Genomic DNA, 18,169 nt, shown 5'->3' with positions numbered 1-18,169 from the left:
TAAAGGGAACATACACAGTGGTGTATATAAGGTGTCAAAACTCATCATTAAGGGCACGGGGAGGTCATCTAAATGGAAAAAGGAGTTAAACTAGTTTTAGAGTCCTCCAGAATATTTCTATCTTTTTTCAGTGATTATCATATGACGCGATGACATAATAACTGATTATAAAAATGTGCTTTTAGCAATGCACACACACACACACACACACACACATTATAGGTCTCAGGGGCTGCACCTTCAGGCCAGATTAGTTTGAGTGACTCAGAAGCAACTCTCCTGCTGTGTAATTGAACACTACTACTGTACCGTCTCTACGAGTGCACTTAAAGAGATACAAGTAGATGCGCACACAAGCACTGTGGTTATTGTGTAAAAGGCAACACCAAGAAGAATTTGGGATGAAAAAGCTAAGAAAGTTTGAGAAGGAGGAGTGAAGAAGAAATATTAAAGTGAGAGGAAAACAGGGGGAAAGGAGCAAACGAGAGCACAGAGAGATGTGAGGCAGAGGGGTGCGAAAGAGAGAATAAAGCAGGGGAGCCTTCTCTTTCCTTAAATACTCCTGCTGAGATGCTGCTCTGCTGATCAAACAACGAGAGAAAAGAGGTGAGGGGGCGCGCGTAGGAGGAGGAGAGAGAAAGAAAGAGATATAGAGAGCAGAAGAAAGGGAAACAGAAGCTGCTGAGCAGAGAGAATGAAAAGGTAGGGAGGAAGACGGGAAAGTGAATGGTGGCAGTTGTCAAATTTGGATTGTAAGAGGTGTGACGGCAGGAGCAAAGCTTTGGCTGCGAGATATTAGTGCCCTCTCAGCTCTCCAGCCATTCACTTCTTTTTCTTTTCTTTTTTTTTTTTATCTGTCAGCTTTTGTTTCATCACTGAAAAGTCAGTCATATACCTGCAACAGCAGCAGAAACACTGACATCAGCCCTGCTGGCACTACGCTGACGTCAGTGACAGTGACGACCGCCATCTTAGGGATCTGCAGCGGGGAGACAGAAAAGAAGACGCCGTTCAGGGGCCGGCTAAACGTGCTCACACTGTGCATGTGTTTGCAAAGAGAATTTGTACCCCAGTGTACTTGGTGTCAGCAGACACACACACACACACATGTATTTATACACATAAGCTAGGCTGACAGTCAGAACACACACTTGTCACACTTTGAAAGTAAGATTAGGTGATATCACAGTGATTTTTTTTAGCCTTGCATCATGGAAGTAGAAACGTGACAGAGGAGCTAAAAACGTGCAGCTAGCGGCTTTGTTGCTTTGTCGGCTGTTAAAGTAATCTATCATCGGCGCGTACATTTGAAATGCAAACACACAAATTGCTTTTAACAGTGAATTCACATGTTTCCAGAGTCTTCACAAAGTTAGCACAACAACAGCCTCTGTGGACCAAACTGTGAATCATTTTTTGCGTTGGCACATAAAGTGACCAGATATTTTAATATTCATGAAGTCTTTTCTCACCCGCAAAACTCATTAAACGCAGCTGCAGTCAGATGCTTTTGATGCCTTCGATTGGACACCACTTGTGATTAACGCACTACTTATTAGCTAGTATGTGACCACTGGTTTGAAACTGGCAAGGATGGACTAAGAGTGGGTAAAGGAAAAATACTAATTTGATGATGGAGGAGGCTGTGCTTTTTGTTCTGTATTTGTGCAATAAGTGTAGAGACATGATCAAACAACATGACACCAACAAAACAAGTGAAGAGCACGGACAGAATACATTAGGATAATAACACCACTGAAACACTTGGAGCAAGGTCAGCATAATAAGCAGTGTTTTCTATGGAGGAAAGGCTGTTTTTGATTGCAGAATATTTAAGTGCAGGGATTCCCAGGAGATCTAGATCCAGCCTCTCCAAGGCCTGTGCTGCTAACCTTGTGGTGCACTCCATTTATACAGCGTTGCCATTTAAAGACCCGTATCCAGTCAGTGTGGAGTCTGTGAGCAGTTATGTGCAGATGAGTGACATTTTGTCAGTATTTATTAATATGGTTCGTCAGCAGGGTCTGTCTTAAATTCTGACATGTCTATCAACAAACACTATATTGTCAGTTGTATTCACTTACCCACCCAAATCATTCACTTTCATGGCCACAGGTGTATAAAATCCAGTGTTGGGTGTAATGTGTTACTAAGTAACGCGTTACTGTAATTAAATTACTTTTCCACTGAAAAAGTAGAGTAACTGATTACTGTTCATTTTTAGGTATTTTAATTACAGTTACTTACAATGTACTTGCGTTACATTGTAAAATAATTAAACTCGCTGAATATCATTATTTAATTTCAATAATTTATCTTCTAAACGTAGAAGTAAACTCTGCCGCTTAAACATCGCTGTAGTGCAGCTGCGCGTCATTTCGCGCCAGTTTGCTGCATAGTCGTATTCTAAAGCGGAAGCTGTCGGACTCGGCTGAAGCGAGCGGCTGTTTTATGAAATGGAAATATTCCCGTATAGGGCTGGGCCATATCATACCGTTCACGGTAATACCGGTATAATTTTGGGCAACGATAGAAAAATGAAATATCGCGATAGAATATGGGTAAAATGCGCATGCGCAGTACCATTGTTTTCATACGCACACGTCAGAAAAAGCATGGCGGTGAAAGCAAATTGTTGAATGAAACAGATGAACCAGAACTGGTTTGTAAAAATGCTGCAACTTCAGTGGTGTGGAACTGGTCTAGCTTTCGTCCGTCAGATACACAACAAAGCACTATTTTTGGTAGCGCATGCTAGCGGGCCGTCGTTATTACCGTGTTTTTTGGAAAATACGGCACACTTAAAATCAATCCTTTGATTTTTCTGAAAATCGACAGTGCCCCTTATAATCCAATGGGCCTTATGTATGAATTCTGGTTGTGTTTACTGACCTCGAAACAATTTTATGTTGTACACGGCGCTCAAAAATCTGTCAAATGTTTTAGTACGACTTTGCTAAGCTACGAACCCGGACTGCTTGATGGATTGTTGGAGCATTACGGCTTTATTAGGCAGGCGCCTCGCGGAGTGATACGTACTGTGCATCAACATAATATTACCGTATTGTGTGTGTATAACCTCTTTTTAAGTTTTGTGGATATTATACACGGTTATGCTCAGGATATGTCGGCCAATTTCCACCGGAAATGCCTTTTGGTTAAACTGTCAGCAAGGAATTTGCATTTGCACTGTTAAATTTTTATATAACTTTAATGCACATAAAAAACAGCTGCTTGTTTAAGTGAAAATACATTGATGTTTGTTTGTTTTTTGCACTAATAAAGTTGTGGAGTTGTAAAGTATTTTGTCTGGTGTCAGTTATATCGTTATCGCAAATTTTCAAATGTATATCGTGATAAATATTTTTGGTCATATTGCCCTGCTCTACTCCCGTATCTTCACATTTCTGAAACAAGCAGACAAGAACATTACAGTAGTATGTAAAAACTATCGGCCGCTGTTAATAGCACGAGTAATCTACCGAAGCGCCTGACACGAGAGCATAGACGAACACTTCTGAGTGATCCTTGTTCATCATCCATGGATAACACCGCGGCAACTCCTGAAAACTTGATTTTACTTCAGCAGCACAGAAAGCGTCTGAAGGTGAGCTTAAAAAATAATTGCAGGCTACATTGTGGAAGAGATGCTACCGCTGCGTACTGTAGAGTCCCCGTCTTTAAAAAAATGTATTTATTATTTAAAGAGTGTAATTTCTATTGTTTGTCCACTCAAGGTTTATAGGGATTTTAAGAAGTATTTAGTTAAATTACTTATTGAGTAATTAAGTTACTTTTCAGACACAGTAATTAGATAAGTATTTTAAATACAATATTGATTAAGTAATTAATTACTTTTTTTAAAGTAACTTACCCAACACTGATAAAATCAAGCACTTAGGAATGCAGACTGCTTCTACAAATATTTGTGAAAGAATAGCTCGCTCTCAGGAGCTCAGTGAATTACAGCGTGGTACTGTGATAATATGCCACCTGTGCAACAAGTCCAGTCATGAAATTTACTCACTACTAAATATTCCACAGTCAGCTGTATTATAACAAAGTGGAGATGACTAAAAACCTCGGCAACTTAGCCTCAAGAACAGTGTGCAGACTTGGCAATTTGATTGATGAGTCTGGGTTTGGAAGGTGCAAAGTGTAAAGTCTGGTGAGGGGGTTGTTGTTCAGGAGTTATTATTCCAATGAAAGGATTCATTTCATGCTCCCAACTTTGTGAGAACAGTTTGGGAATGGTCCCTTCCTGTTCCAACATGACTGTGCACCAGCGCACAAAGCAAGGACCATGAGTGAGTTTGGTGTAGAAGAACTTGACCGGCCTGCACAGAGTCCTGACCTCACCTCAACAGAACAGCTTTGGGATGAATCAGACTGCAAGCCAGACCTTCTCGCCCAACATCAGTGCCTGACCTCACAAATGCACTTCTGGAAAAATGGTGAAAAATTCCCATAAACACCCTCCTAAACCTTAAGGAAAGCATTCCTAAAAGCTTGAAAGAAGAAGACTGGATGTTTTTAAGTTGTTTGAAGACATTTCACCTCTCATACAAGAGGCTTCTTCAGTTCTACAACCAACATGTGCAGAGTTCCAGGTATTTAATCCCTAACAGTTGTTGTCAATTAGGAGGTGGTCACTGACTCACTATTAATCATGTGAGTCATCACATGAGCCAAGGTGTGAAAAAAGACATGGGTCATTACCACCAGTTTTTGGATGAAACCACCGTGAGACTGTGCCCCACCCTATCACGTGACCTATTGAAGTCACCTGAAACAGGTGAGACACCTGGTAAGAGATCTCGAGACTGTAAATTGTAGATTTGCTGCTGTGCTTCAGATCATTCTCCTGTTGTATGACCACTTTAGATCAAGCTTTGGCCTCCTATTTGACTCAAGAATACTTTGGTATACAGAGGAGTTCATAATCGACTCAGTTACTGCAAGAGGCCCAGGTCCCTTGGCTGCAAAACACTCAAATCATCAGCCCTCCATCGCTGTCCTTGACAGTTCGTATGAGGTGCTGATGTGCTGTGTTTGGTTCCCACCAAACAGTGCACATGATCAAACCTCTTCACTTTGTTAACATAAGCAATGCTGCCATGTTTGTTTTCGACAGAAGAGGCTTTCTCCTTGTTCAGTCTCTTTCTAACAATACTGTCATGAGCTCTAACATTTAACATGCTAACTGAGGCCTGTAGGGTCTGAGATGAGCTCTTGTTTTTTTGTTTGGTTTTTGTTTTGTTTTTTATGGAGGACGTCGGCTAGTTTTTCTGAGCATTGACTTCTAGGAAGATTGACAACTGTCTTGTTACTGTCTCATCAGTGCCTGTTTCCATTTGTGTTTGGAAATGGTTTCATTCCCTTCACGGGTGAATGTGTAGCAACAGCTGATCAGTTAATCAAATACATTTAATTAGCTGCTTCTGGCTGCTACTTACCCTCTTAATTCCTATGGAGGCAGTAAGATTATACATTATTTTCACACACTGCTTCTGCATTTTGGCTTTATGTTTGTGAAACAAATAATGGAACTGTATAATAATATATCATGTTTGTAGCTTGTTTATTTACCTAATTTTAAAGACTTCTGATTGCAAGATTATTTTATAACTTCCTGATATATAAAACGTTACAGTTAAAAGGGGGTGTTGACTATGACTATGAATGCAAGTCCAGAGATGAAGAAGTGTGAAGACAGACCAGGGACTGGAGCTAGAATGAGATGTTTCAAAACTTCTATAATTTCCATATAAAACAGCCCAAATTAAGTCTCACCTGAATCAGACTTTAGTGAAATATATTATTTAAACTCAAAAAAGCTCCACACTGTTTCCTTACTTGGACTGAATGAAGTACCGCTGAAGGCTCATTTGACCCAATAGGCTAATTAATGTATATGTGCCAAGTGCAGGCTAATGCCACACATCACCCTCCATTATTAGCATGAATGCTCATGAGTTCATATGTCATGCATTTATTCATAGAATAATTCATGCTGATTCCTGCACATATTATTCCGGAATTACGGATAAGTCACGTACACTACATTACTGGATCATGGATCATTTTCATCAGGACATGACAGTCGAGGAGCAGATGTCCTTTTTCACTCATCGTGTCTTTTAAAGATGTTTCTCATTTTTCCCACTGCTATTACAAGGGAGAATAAGTATGATGCTGCACTCTCACACTGACTTTTTGTGTATTCAGAATTCATCTTTACAAACGGTGGACTGCCTTTAGTTACACCACAAAGCCCACATAGTAATTAAAGCCAAAATGAAGCCTTGTATTTTACATCAATGCAAGAGCTTGTCATAGTCATAAAAAAAATAATGGATTTACTATGGAAACAAGTCTGAAAATATAGCTTTCAAGAAAACATCATATTGTGGCTCTACAATTTTCCAAGTACTTTCTCAACATTTATCCAGGTCGCAGCAGAGCAGATGACTTCCTCCCTTCAACTTCCCCTGGAAACTTCCTCCAACTTCTTCCAGATCCTCCTGCGGGATTAGGGTTGATTTGATACCAGGCAACTAAAACCCAGCTTTCTCGCTCTGAGGGTAAAAAGACTGAACAGCTCAAAGCTGTGACCCTGGCTCCTCACACTCCTTCAGCACCTCTAACAGGATACCTCGGGGAAAACAGAGATAAGCCGTTATAAATCCACAAAACACAGGATTAACAAATTCCCCAGACTCCTCTGTTATTAGTGTGAGGAAAATGTATTGGTCCACTGCCCTCTGGTCAGAATTGTTTTAGTCTGGTTTCTCCGGAGCCTCAGGACTCTGGAAACTAAAATCTGCCCTGAACCATTTCAGAGGTGACTCGCACACACGGGAATCGCGAATGGTGCGCCGTCGCTTTTTCACAAACGCTTGCAAATTACGGATGACTCGACGGGGCGTTCGTATGCTCACGCATGGGTCACTCGGTGTGGTGTTTGTTTTGATCTGTGAAATGTGTCAAAACGAAGCTAGGGGAAATGATCTCATGTTTTACATTTCAGCTCACGCGTTGCAAATCTGGTGAAACAGTCCTTGGGTCCTCGGGGAAAGAGCAGAGGTGTGAAAATGGACAGAGCTCCAAGTAGCGCTGTGTGCTGGCAGAGATGGAAAGGTGGTGTGCATTCAGATAAAGGAGAGGTCCAGCTGTAATCAGTGGCTGCACAGATCGGCTCACTGTCACCGAGTCAACGGGCAATCTTGATGTGTTTGAAGCAAGCCTGTGCAGGAACTCCTGCGACCTGCGTGCTATAGACGTAGAAGGAAGGAATCCTACCAGATTGGCTTTTTTGTGTGCTTTATGAGTGTATTTCATCCTAAAACCTGCTCAAAATTTAAAATAAATGACCACCATCCATGTCTGTCACACACACACACAAAAAGAAATGGTTCAGCATTCGCTACATATATTAGGGTTTCGCTTAGGTATAGATTTTCATATTAGTTTTGGTACAATAGCTGTGTGCCCTGAGCATTGCTAGCTGCTGTAATCTTTCATGCTATTGATCCATATACTGACTGCTGAAGGGCGGTTTTAGCTTTGTCTGAGGTAAACATACATTTCGATATGTGACAAAGGCAAGATTTTCTCTATCATCTTCAAAACACAAAGGGAACTCCGCTTTGCTTAACGACAGTGCGAGCGATTACAGCAGCCGGTTTCTATCAGCGTGTTTACATGTGGCAGACTTTAAACACTCAGAAGCTTTCCTTTAAGCGCTGCAACATGTCAAGATGAATCTAATCCACCCACGCATCCTCCACTTACTTACAGGTGTAATTTCATGAGAAGGCAAGGGGACTTGTCATTGCTCATATGTCATATAAATCATTTATGCCCCTCAATTAACTCTATGGAGTGTCCATTGCAATCTCAGCTCTCCTCAGACCTATGAGGGAAAGTGACACAGACAGACAGAGGCTGAGGTCAGAGGTGGCAGCTGCACAGTGTCTGCTAAGTTGTTTAGAAAAGTGCTACATGCATCTACAGGAGTTCAAAGCCAGTCAATTTTGCAACTACTTGTAGCTGAAAACCATCTGGCCCACACAATGTGCTTACACATGGCCCACATACCGCAAAGAATGACGGCCCTTTGGTAGGCCCAGATCTGGTTTGCCAGAGGTGGCCCACACGTAGGCCAGCACAAGGACAGTTGGAGACACACTGGTGGTCCTGTGCTGGCCCATGTGTGGATTACTTCTGGCAAACCTGATCTGGGCCACCAAAGGGCCGTCATTCTTTGCGGTATGTGGGCCATGTGTAAGTTGTGTGCAACCACGGGCCAGTTGCAGACACACTGCTGGCCCTGTACTGGCCCAGAACAGTTTCAGCTCTGGCCCCAGATGTCAGCCTAATGTGTACCTTAATCAAGCCATGTAATAACAACATGTGGCGGAACAACATAGTGAAAAAGTAACATGATGGAACTCTGTTCAGACAGTGAATGGCCTGATTTTTATATAGCGCTTTTCTACTCTGCTAGATTACTGAAAGTGCTCTTTACAAAATGCCACATCCACCCAATCACACACAGTTTCTCTAAACTGAGTGCTTCCTAACTACATTCATACTCTTGACATCCAGACTGGAACAGCCAGGGATCGAACCACTAACCTTCCGATCAGTAGGTGACCTGCTCTACCTCCTGAGCTACAGCCACCCGGTGGTAAATATGAGTAAACCCTCAGTAGGTTTTGGATAAAGTGTACGCTCACAAACCTGTCAAACCTGCATAGCAGTATATTATTGGAACATGGCATTTGGGTCTTCTAACTAAAACAGGAAAATAGGAACATAAATAGTGCCATCATTGCCAGACCTGTCCCACATCTGGTTGACATACCACTTACCGTGCCAGAAGTCAGCCAGCAATGCCAGCTTGACACCACATCCGGGCCAGACCTGTCTGCTACGTGGGCTGTAACTAAAGCGGGCTAATTCAAGCTACAATCACAATCATTTTCATGTGTATTTTTCCCCCTTTCGAGATATAACACGACTGGCATGTTGTACATCAGTGACAAAACTGAACTTTTAAAGGCAATTAGGGCAAAACCAAGGGGCACAAAAATGAACCCTTTAAACTGCAGTTACTCAAGAGGCCACCTGAGATTCCCATCAGACTGCCATGTTAAAAAACTTCAAACTTTACAACATTAAAAAGCATGTTTATAGCCTGGTACAGTTCTGCCTTATATTGCGATTTTTGAGACACTTCACTAACCATTTTGGAAGGGAAGTTGTGATGGTGTCGTGGCCACAGTAGGACAAACACTTTTATCAAAGAAACTTTTTCTTTTTTCAAAGCCCATGTGCAAAGATCTTTATAATCCTCCTCGCTCTGACACTCCCCCCATCTGGGAAAAGCTGCTGTTCCAATATTTACTCTCATTCTATCGGTAGGCCGGCCACATTGTGTCTTTCCTTTGGGTTTTTGCTTCTTTGGTGAAGGTGACTCCTTCTCAGGGTGTGAGGGTATGATCCTTCATATTAGAGTGTAAAGGTGCAGGTGTATTAAAATTTTCTTCCATGCCACACAAACACCTATGAGTTCTCTGTTCCTCTGCCTTTAGCTTAGTCACATGCACAGCCACATTCCCATTAGGCGGAACAGTGATGTCCTTCAAGATGATGGAGCAACAAAAAGATTTGCCTCCTCAGTCTGGATTCAGTCTAAGTTTATGAGAAAGCATCAATTTGATGGAAGACATAATTGTCAATTATTTAATGTATATTTATGACTCCGACATTTAAAATTAGTGCCATTCTAAGAGTCGAAAAGGAGAATACTCGTGGGACCTCACGGCGCGATCCTCTCTTCACTCGATGCTTGGCAATGGGACTTTACTAACCAGCGGCTGCCTGTGTCCATCTTTTATACTGTCGGTGGTCAAAAATCCCTAAAGCTAGCTAATGTATTGCCACGAAGAATTCCATGGAGAATGCCAAACTGTTCACTGAATTATCAAATAAATTTTGCATTTTTCCCCCCCATTAGACGTCGACTGCTGCTCATTAAGTCTGAATTACAGCACACAGTCACTGTTTAGGCCAGTATGTCATGTTAAGTACCACACACAGAGATTCTGGTGTTTATAATGTGCATGAATAATACCCATTAAGAGCACAGTGCACATGGTGGTGAAGGATATAATTGTAGTGTCTTAAGCAGTTCCCAGCAGATTGCTCCCCCAAAGCTGAAATGAAAATTATGCCTTTTCTAAATGAGCTCTCTTACTGACCTCCACCGAGGAAAAACGCTTAGACCCTTTTAAACCATCGAGAACTACTTTCCAAATTACACGTGTAGCCGATGTACAAATTCATGAAAAATGTTCTCCTTCCCTCAGACAGTTATCTGGCTAAAGAGCAGTGTGTCCCTGTACCTGCAGAGCACAGCCAGGTCAATGAGCTGCCTCCTCCTTCCGAGTCACCACAAGGATTTCTCTCTACTTCTCTGATGCTTCCTAACACATGTCTCCGAGCTCCCTCTGAACTCAACCTGTTCGTCTCACACCTTTCTGCTGAATTCTCTTCATCTCAAAGGGGCTCAAAATACCTCTTTTCTCAGCTGGACAGCCTTATGCAACATTCATGTCCACCAGATGATTCTTGGGTTGCTGCAGTCATTTATTTTTTTTCACTACTTGGAGGGAACAGTGCAGGGAAGAAAAGGGGGAGAAAAGAAATACACACAGCCGTGACATATCAACAACTGGAAAAGGTTTGACAAAGGAGTGAGTAAACACCTCCTGCAGCAAAGGACCTCCATGTGTAGTTATTGCATCGTGCAATTTTACTTTAGACTCTGGCTGTTTGCCTGCAGCTACTTTCAGGCAACAAAATGTACAGAGGAAAGACCTTTGACATTCATTTAGAGACATGTTCCTGGCCACCTGACGACCCCGTTTGGGCCTCAACCAACTCATTATTTGTTTTGTAGCTAAACCGCTCTCCTGAGTTTAGCAGCTAATTGCCTGTCAACCAGTGGGGCTTGTTAGAGCAGTTTATCTTTTCTTTAGTGGAAAATATCTCCCTGCTGCTCAATTTTGGTGACAGCAGAGAGACGAAACAATCAAGTTGCAAACCAAAACAAGAAGCTAAAAAGCTGCGCGTGGAGCTGCGACATGAGATCAGGGTGAGGACGTAGCAGTTATGTCACTACAAGCAAAAAAATTCATTTGCAGTATTAAAGATAATTATTAGGAAATTGAGTAATCATCCATCCATTCTATCCCAGCTGTCATAGGGGAGAAGCAGATACACCACAGACAGGTTACCAGGCTGTCTACCACACACACTCACACCTACAGCCAATTTAGAATCTCCACCTAACACGCATGTCTGTGGACTGAGGGAGGAACCCACACGGCCAAAGACTTTCTTGCTGTGAGGCAACAGAGCTAACCAAGTAACCCTCAAAGCGTAAAATGAAAGAAAAAAATACAAAGAATTCCTAATATCTTGTAATTATCATGTCTGCAAACTCACAACAATACAAATTAAAGCCATGTTTGAATTACCAGCTTCATTACAGAACTCACAACTATACCACGATCAAAATGTTTATGGACTGATTTTCTCCGATTCATTAAAAAAAAAGAGAAGAAGCTTCAGTGCCGGCCAAGCTATGCCCTTAAACTCCAACAGAGGAGTGCGACAACTCCTGGGCTGAAAACAACAATTTTATGTTTTGCAGACTCAGTTTTTTCCCCCTGAGTTAATGGCGAACGGACTGTGAGCAGTCGACCTGCAGAGGTGCTTGCACAGGTTGGGCCCAGTCGAAGGCTAATGGCTCCCAAAGTCACACCAGGTGAACCTGCTGAAAAATTTAAACTGCACCAAAACAGAATACCACCCCAAGCACAGAATATTGGAAAAAATGAAGCAATGCTGAAGAGAGGGCAAGTGGGACTGTGAGTATGTGCGTGAGGGCAAGCGTGTGGGAGTGTATGATGAGTGAACATGTAGCTGCGCTGATTCTATCAGACTCTTGTCAGGTCCTGTTGGGTTTTTCTATATAAAAATGCGAGCTAGGAGACTTGTGCTTTACTTACACTTTTGGCTCTATGTCCGATCTATACATCTCACACACACACACACACGCACACACACCGTCAGTCTCTTCCTGTTTTCCCCTCTACATTTCCCCTTTTCTCACATCATTAGTCTCTGCGTGTCTCTCCTTGTTCTCTCCCAGGAGCTCAGTGAGGATTTGGGCCTCCTCTCCTCCTAGACTCACCTACATCCTTTCATCCTGTTCCCTCCTCTCATGCTCCTCACTTCCCTCTCCCTCCTTTTCTTCTTCTCTCCCTCTCTCCTCACTCCTTGCTGAACCTACTTCCTGAGCCCCCAGCCCCCCCCCAAAAAAATAAATAAACCCAAACACACACACACACACACACCGAGATATTACACACGGTGCACACGCATACAGAATCAAGCCCAAACCCATCTGCAGCCAGCAGCACAACATCTAATCCTTATGCTTGGGGAGGAGGGGGCCTTGCAACCATTCCTGCTCTTTATTTTTTTAGTGGTATTATTATTATATTTTTTCTGCCCAACCATTCATTTTCTTATCTCTTTTCCTCTTCAATCATTTTCTCCATCCTTTAATGCGTGCCAGAATCCCGCTGTGAGATGCTGGGGGGTTTTATTTTAGGACGAGCTGGAAAGGTTTTCTCCTTTCAACCTTTGGTGCCCAGTCCAGGTCTTGTCGCTCTCGCGCTGTGAGGACGCACGCAGACAGACAGACACATTCATACCACATTTTCACTCCTCGACACACTTTCGACTGAAATAAAAGTGAAATAAGCTGCTGTGGTGTTTAGCTGGGGTGAAACCTGCAGCCTGTAATCTCTGCGTGCCACATGACTGGTGCCTGGCGATGCTGCCGCTCCTGCTGCTCTGGCTGCTGCTGCCTCCCTGTGGCCGTCAAAGCGAACTGCAGCTCCTCTTCTTAATAATAATGACCATTTGATTTTTAGAGGAGTTGCATCACGACCCCCCCCCCCCCTCTCTTTCTCACACACACGCACGCACACAGACACACACATACACACACCACCGCCACCACCTCTGCCTCCCCTCTCCATCTACGCTGCCACCAACAACACCAACACCACCACCACCACCTCAACCCCTCCTCTCTGGGTTGGATAAATATTGCTGGAAGATATATAACGTGTTGCTATGGTGATCAGCTCTTGGTTTGTTTTCCTCTCTCTCTCGTCATGGCGTTTGTGGAAGACGGGGACATGCTGGTGCGCAAGGGAGCTCTGAAGATCTGTGGGTGCATGTGTGTGTGTATCATTATGTTCATGTTTGAGAGAGAAAGATGGAGGAGTGGGCTGAGAAGATGTGTGTGTGTGTGTGTGTGTGTGTGTGTGTGTGTGTGTGTGTGTGTGTGTGTGTGTGTGTGTGTGTGTGTGTGTGTGGTGGTGGGGTGCTCCTTTTGAAGAGGAGAAAACATTCACAAAAACACAGCAGACCCAAAAATAGGAGACAATCTCTCAGACCTTGTGTTTTTATGCACGCCACGCACCGCTCACCTATCGTAGCCTATGTGCACAAAACTAAGAGCCCTGACTAGCAGCCGTCTCTGGGGAGTATTTAACCTCTCTTCCTCCTCCTCCTCTCCTTCTTCCCGGTTTCTTGCACCACCTCTCTATCTACCACCACCACCACCCCCTGATCTCCGGCTGATCTGTCTCCCTGGGGACACATTTGCAGTCTGCCTGATTGGCTTCTGTTTATGTGCATGTGCTAATGTGTTAATGTGCCTGTGTGTGTGTGAGGGTATGAGCATGCTGTCCTCTATCAATTAGTGCAAGCTGGTGCAGCAATTACCATCAACCCATTGTGTTTGCGCCGTGTATGTCGACGCACACGCACACACAAGGGATAACAAGTGCATCACTGATCGCCAGCTGTCTGCCATTGAAAACTCCCTAATGGTCAAGCCCACACAGACACACAATCGCTGTGACAGCCTGGACGTTTGTTTAGATGTGTGTGTGTGTGTGTGTGTGTCTCTGATGGTTCACAAGATACACTACCAACTCTCTCTTTCAGACCAGACGGCATCCTAGGAGACACCTATATGTGTGTGTTTATGTGTGTGTGTGTGTGTGAGCGCAGCCCAGATGGCCATCTTCGAGGGGTTTTTCTGGAACATTCAGGCACTTGTTGCTTCTCGTCATGTCTTTTTCTTTCACTCTCTCGTTCCCTTTCCTTCTCTCTCTCACACACACAAACACGCGCACATAAAGAGGGCTTCTTTTGAAGCGTGAAACAGCTTGCGGTCAGCTCTGCTTCTCCTCCATGGTTCCATCAAATTGCAGCCTTTAGAGCTTTCAGATACATGATGAAACAAAAACAACCGTGTCGTGTCAGCGCAGGAAAGGAGGAACAGATATCCCAGCCGGATGCAGTGTAAGGCAGCGCCGGTGTCTATCGCGCATCTCTGTGGCGGTTGGAGTGGCAGAACGGATCAGACTTTGGTGTTTAATTGGCTGAGTCCAAAAAAGTGGGAGGTCAAGTGTTCGCTGTTAATCTGGCAGCTCTTTCTTTGGGACATCTGAGTCCTCCTGTTCATTCTTTGGCAGTGAATTAGTGGAGGGAGGTGGCAGGACTCAGTTTTGCAGAACAATTTTGCATGTGTGCTCAGGTCAAATAAAACTGCTGTCAGATCAGGCAGAGACAAGGAATGGAATACACAAATACAAAAACTATTTGCCTGCAGCTTTCACACGCATATGAACTTCAGTGACATCCCATTCTTAATCCATAGTTTTTAATATGATGTAATAATTAATATGAACAGCTTTAAAAAGTCTTTCCACAAGGTGTAAGAGGATGTTTATGGGAATTTTTCACCATTCTTTCAAAAGTGTATTTGTGAGGTCAGACACTGATGTTGGATGAGAAGGTCGGGCTTGCAGTCTGATTCATCCCAAAGGTGTTTTGTTGGGGTGAGGTCAGGCCAGTCAAGTTCTTCTATACCAAACTCACTCATCCACGTCTCCTTAGACCAGGGGTCAGCAACCTTTCACACCCAAAGAGCCATTTGGACCAGCTTTCCACGCAAACGAAAACACTGGGAGCCGCAAATATTTTTTGATATCTAAAATGAAGATGCTTTGTGTGAACAACTAAGGTGTGTTGCTTATGAAATCCATGAAGTGCTACAGAGAAAATTACATTTTATTTATGTAATTAACACATTTTGAACTCTTAAAGAAATATAACAAAAGGAAAGCTGAACTAAAATGATCCATGTAGCAAAGAAAAACTGTTGTGAGCCGCCACCTTTATATCGCCTTTGGGCTTTTGGAGCCTTGACCTGACTTTTAAAAAATAAAAGCACTATGCTGCTAAAAAATTTAAAAATGGATATTTGCAAAATTCTGCCTGAATATGTATTTTACCTGGTTAATGTGTGTGGCAAGGCGTGGTCTGTAGAGGAGGCGGACGCACCTGAGCTGCACCCGCAATCACACCTCGCCGCCTTTACGTCTGTGCTATCTATGCTGTTGTGTTGGGGCTGTGAGCTGACAAGCTACAGCCGGCTGTATGCGTACAGAAACCGTGTGTGAAAAGCGTGTTCATGCAAACATCGTCGGGTCTGCCGTGGTATGTTTACAATAGGACTTCTGCTCCTGAACCTCTGCGCACAGTGAGGTCACTTTCATCTTTACGCAGGACTGTAAGCTGTCATCTGTGAGGCGGGAGCGGTGTTTGTTTTTAACTTAGTTCACAGTGGAGAATAGCTGCTGACATAATGTGGATCCGAAGATCCATAATTGACCTAGGGTTGAAAGTCTCGATAAAGGCACGGCGTTTCGGCGGGTTTCCGGCTTCCGCGAGTGTGACGCTTATTTTGAGCGATGAAAAAATAATAAAATATAATTGTATTTTTATATTTCAATATCACGATAATCTTCCAATTTAGAACTACACGTTAAAAAGAACTAACAAAAATAAAATACAGTTCAACTAAATACTTGTAATTTATTTTCCCAAACCACACGGAGGCGCACTATAACGACTAAAGAGCCGCAGGTTGCCGACCCCTGCCTTAGACCTTGCTTTGTGCACTGGTGCACAATCATGTTCGAACAGGAAGGGATCACCCCCAAACTGTTCTCACAAAGTTGGGAGAATGAAATGATTCCTTTCACTGGAATAACGTTTAGAGTCCAACTCCTGAACAACAACCTCACACCATAGTCCCCCCCTCACCAGACTTTACACTTGGCACCTTCCAAATCCAGACTCATCAATCCAATTGCCAAGTCTGCACACTGTTCTTGAGGCTAAGTTGCCGAGGTTCCCAATCATCTCCACTTTGTTATAATACCACTAACAGCTGATTGAGAATATTTAGTAGTGAGGAAATCTCACAACTGGACTTGTTGCACAGGTGGCATCCTATCAGAGTACCACGCTGAAATTCATTGAGCGCCTGAGAGCGAGCCATTCTTTCACAAATGTGTGTAGAAGCAGTGTGCACGCCTCAATGTTTGATTTTATACACCTGTGGCCACGGAAGTGATTGGAACACCTGAATTCAAGGATTTGGGTGTATGAATGAATACTTTTGGCAATATAATGTATCTGCAGATTAATGCTATAAAATGGGGAATCACTTTTACCTTTGTTATTTTAGCAGAATAGCTGGGTTTCTCTGTTATGGGGAAGAACTCCACCCTAAATGTGCATACGATCCATGGTGCGCCTCAAAGTTATCGATGATCAAATCAGGAGAGAGTTTACTTATTTTTGGAAAACATTGTGGGGTTTTTGTTTAAAGCAGCAGACAGTTCACCCCCTGCCTCTGCCCAGTACTAAAAATCCCTTACAAATATAAAGTTAATTTCCATCAGTCTGCATCGGGATCAATGTTCCCTCTAATTTTTCATGTGTCTGAGCGAACACACAAACTCCCTGAGCGATCCCTTGGACCACTGTGAGCAACAGCAGACACGCCAGCATCGAATCCATCCAAGTTACATGGTTTATCAAAAATAATCAAATGACAGCATTTATGTTAGACTACTTTTAATTAACCGCTTTAGCCCACTTACAATGAAAATTAAAAAAAAAAATCTTGTTCATGACCTGTGTAGTATGCTAACACTATTGGAAGTAAAAAAAAATAACTTGGCTCCAGTTTTGAAAACACAACTTTCTTTTCTTTTTTTTCTTTTTTGTATATAAAGCTCTGACTTGTATTATGAGTCTGTGGTCTGTCCTGTAACTTTCTGTCTGCAAAATATAGTATATAATGACCAATGTTGGGCAATTAATTATATAGTTACTTCTTCAAAAAAGTAACTGAGTTATGCAAACAAGAAAGTTTTTTGCATCTGTTTACCTAAAAATGCAGTTAAGGGTTTTTTTAAAAAAATAAACATTTCAAACTATTTACAGAACAATCAGCTGTTCTGCATCAATTTTGATGCCACACAAATTATTTGTGCCACTCCAAAAAATAATTTCTGTCCACTATGAGATAAAGGAGAACAACAGCCTGATACCTGCAGGCCTAACAACAGGAGATGTATCACTCCTGTAACACTCAGCAGTCGCCTCATTGTTCTGACACACACAACAAAACTATTGACAACACTACACACTAACTACACAAGATTTCCGCTAAACGTCGCAAATCTTTCACATCTCAAAACACCTCCATCACTCCTAAAACTTCCCCCTTCCTAAACAACTAAATGCCATGTTGCCGTTTTATTTGATTGGTCAACATGGTACATTTTTCGACCAATAGGAAAGAGTAGTGGTGGTAGTGAGGGGGTGGGGGTTGGTTTTGCTCACAGGGGGAGAGTGTTTTCCAGCGTTTTTCTTATAAAAGGCCGTTTTTACAGTTTCTTCCGCAGTAAATATAAACAACGATAGTATTCATGAAGAAAACTAAACATTGCAGATATTTTTATCATAACTCTGGTTTTACGTGGCCTATCAACACAATTTAAAAACTGGTATAAAGTCCACACTTTTTCCGTCAATTGTTCCGTCTGTCCTGCGCACATCTTCAGTAGTTGTACACGCTGTCATTAACGTGGCTTCACTCCACATCAGCCACGCCGCTTTGCCAACTAAAACACTGGTGTCGGCGCAT

The sequence above is a fragment of the Perissodus microlepis genome, chromosome 6 (genome assembly GCF_051167445.1).
Source record: "Perissodus microlepis isolate ML-2025 ecotype Zambia chromosome 6, ASM5116744v1, whole genome shotgun sequence".
NCBI lineage: Eukaryota > Metazoa > Chordata > Actinopteri > Cichliformes > Cichlidae > Perissodus > Perissodus microlepis.
The sequence above is the reverse complement of the archived record's forward strand: the minus strand, read 5'-3'. Positions refer to the sequence as shown.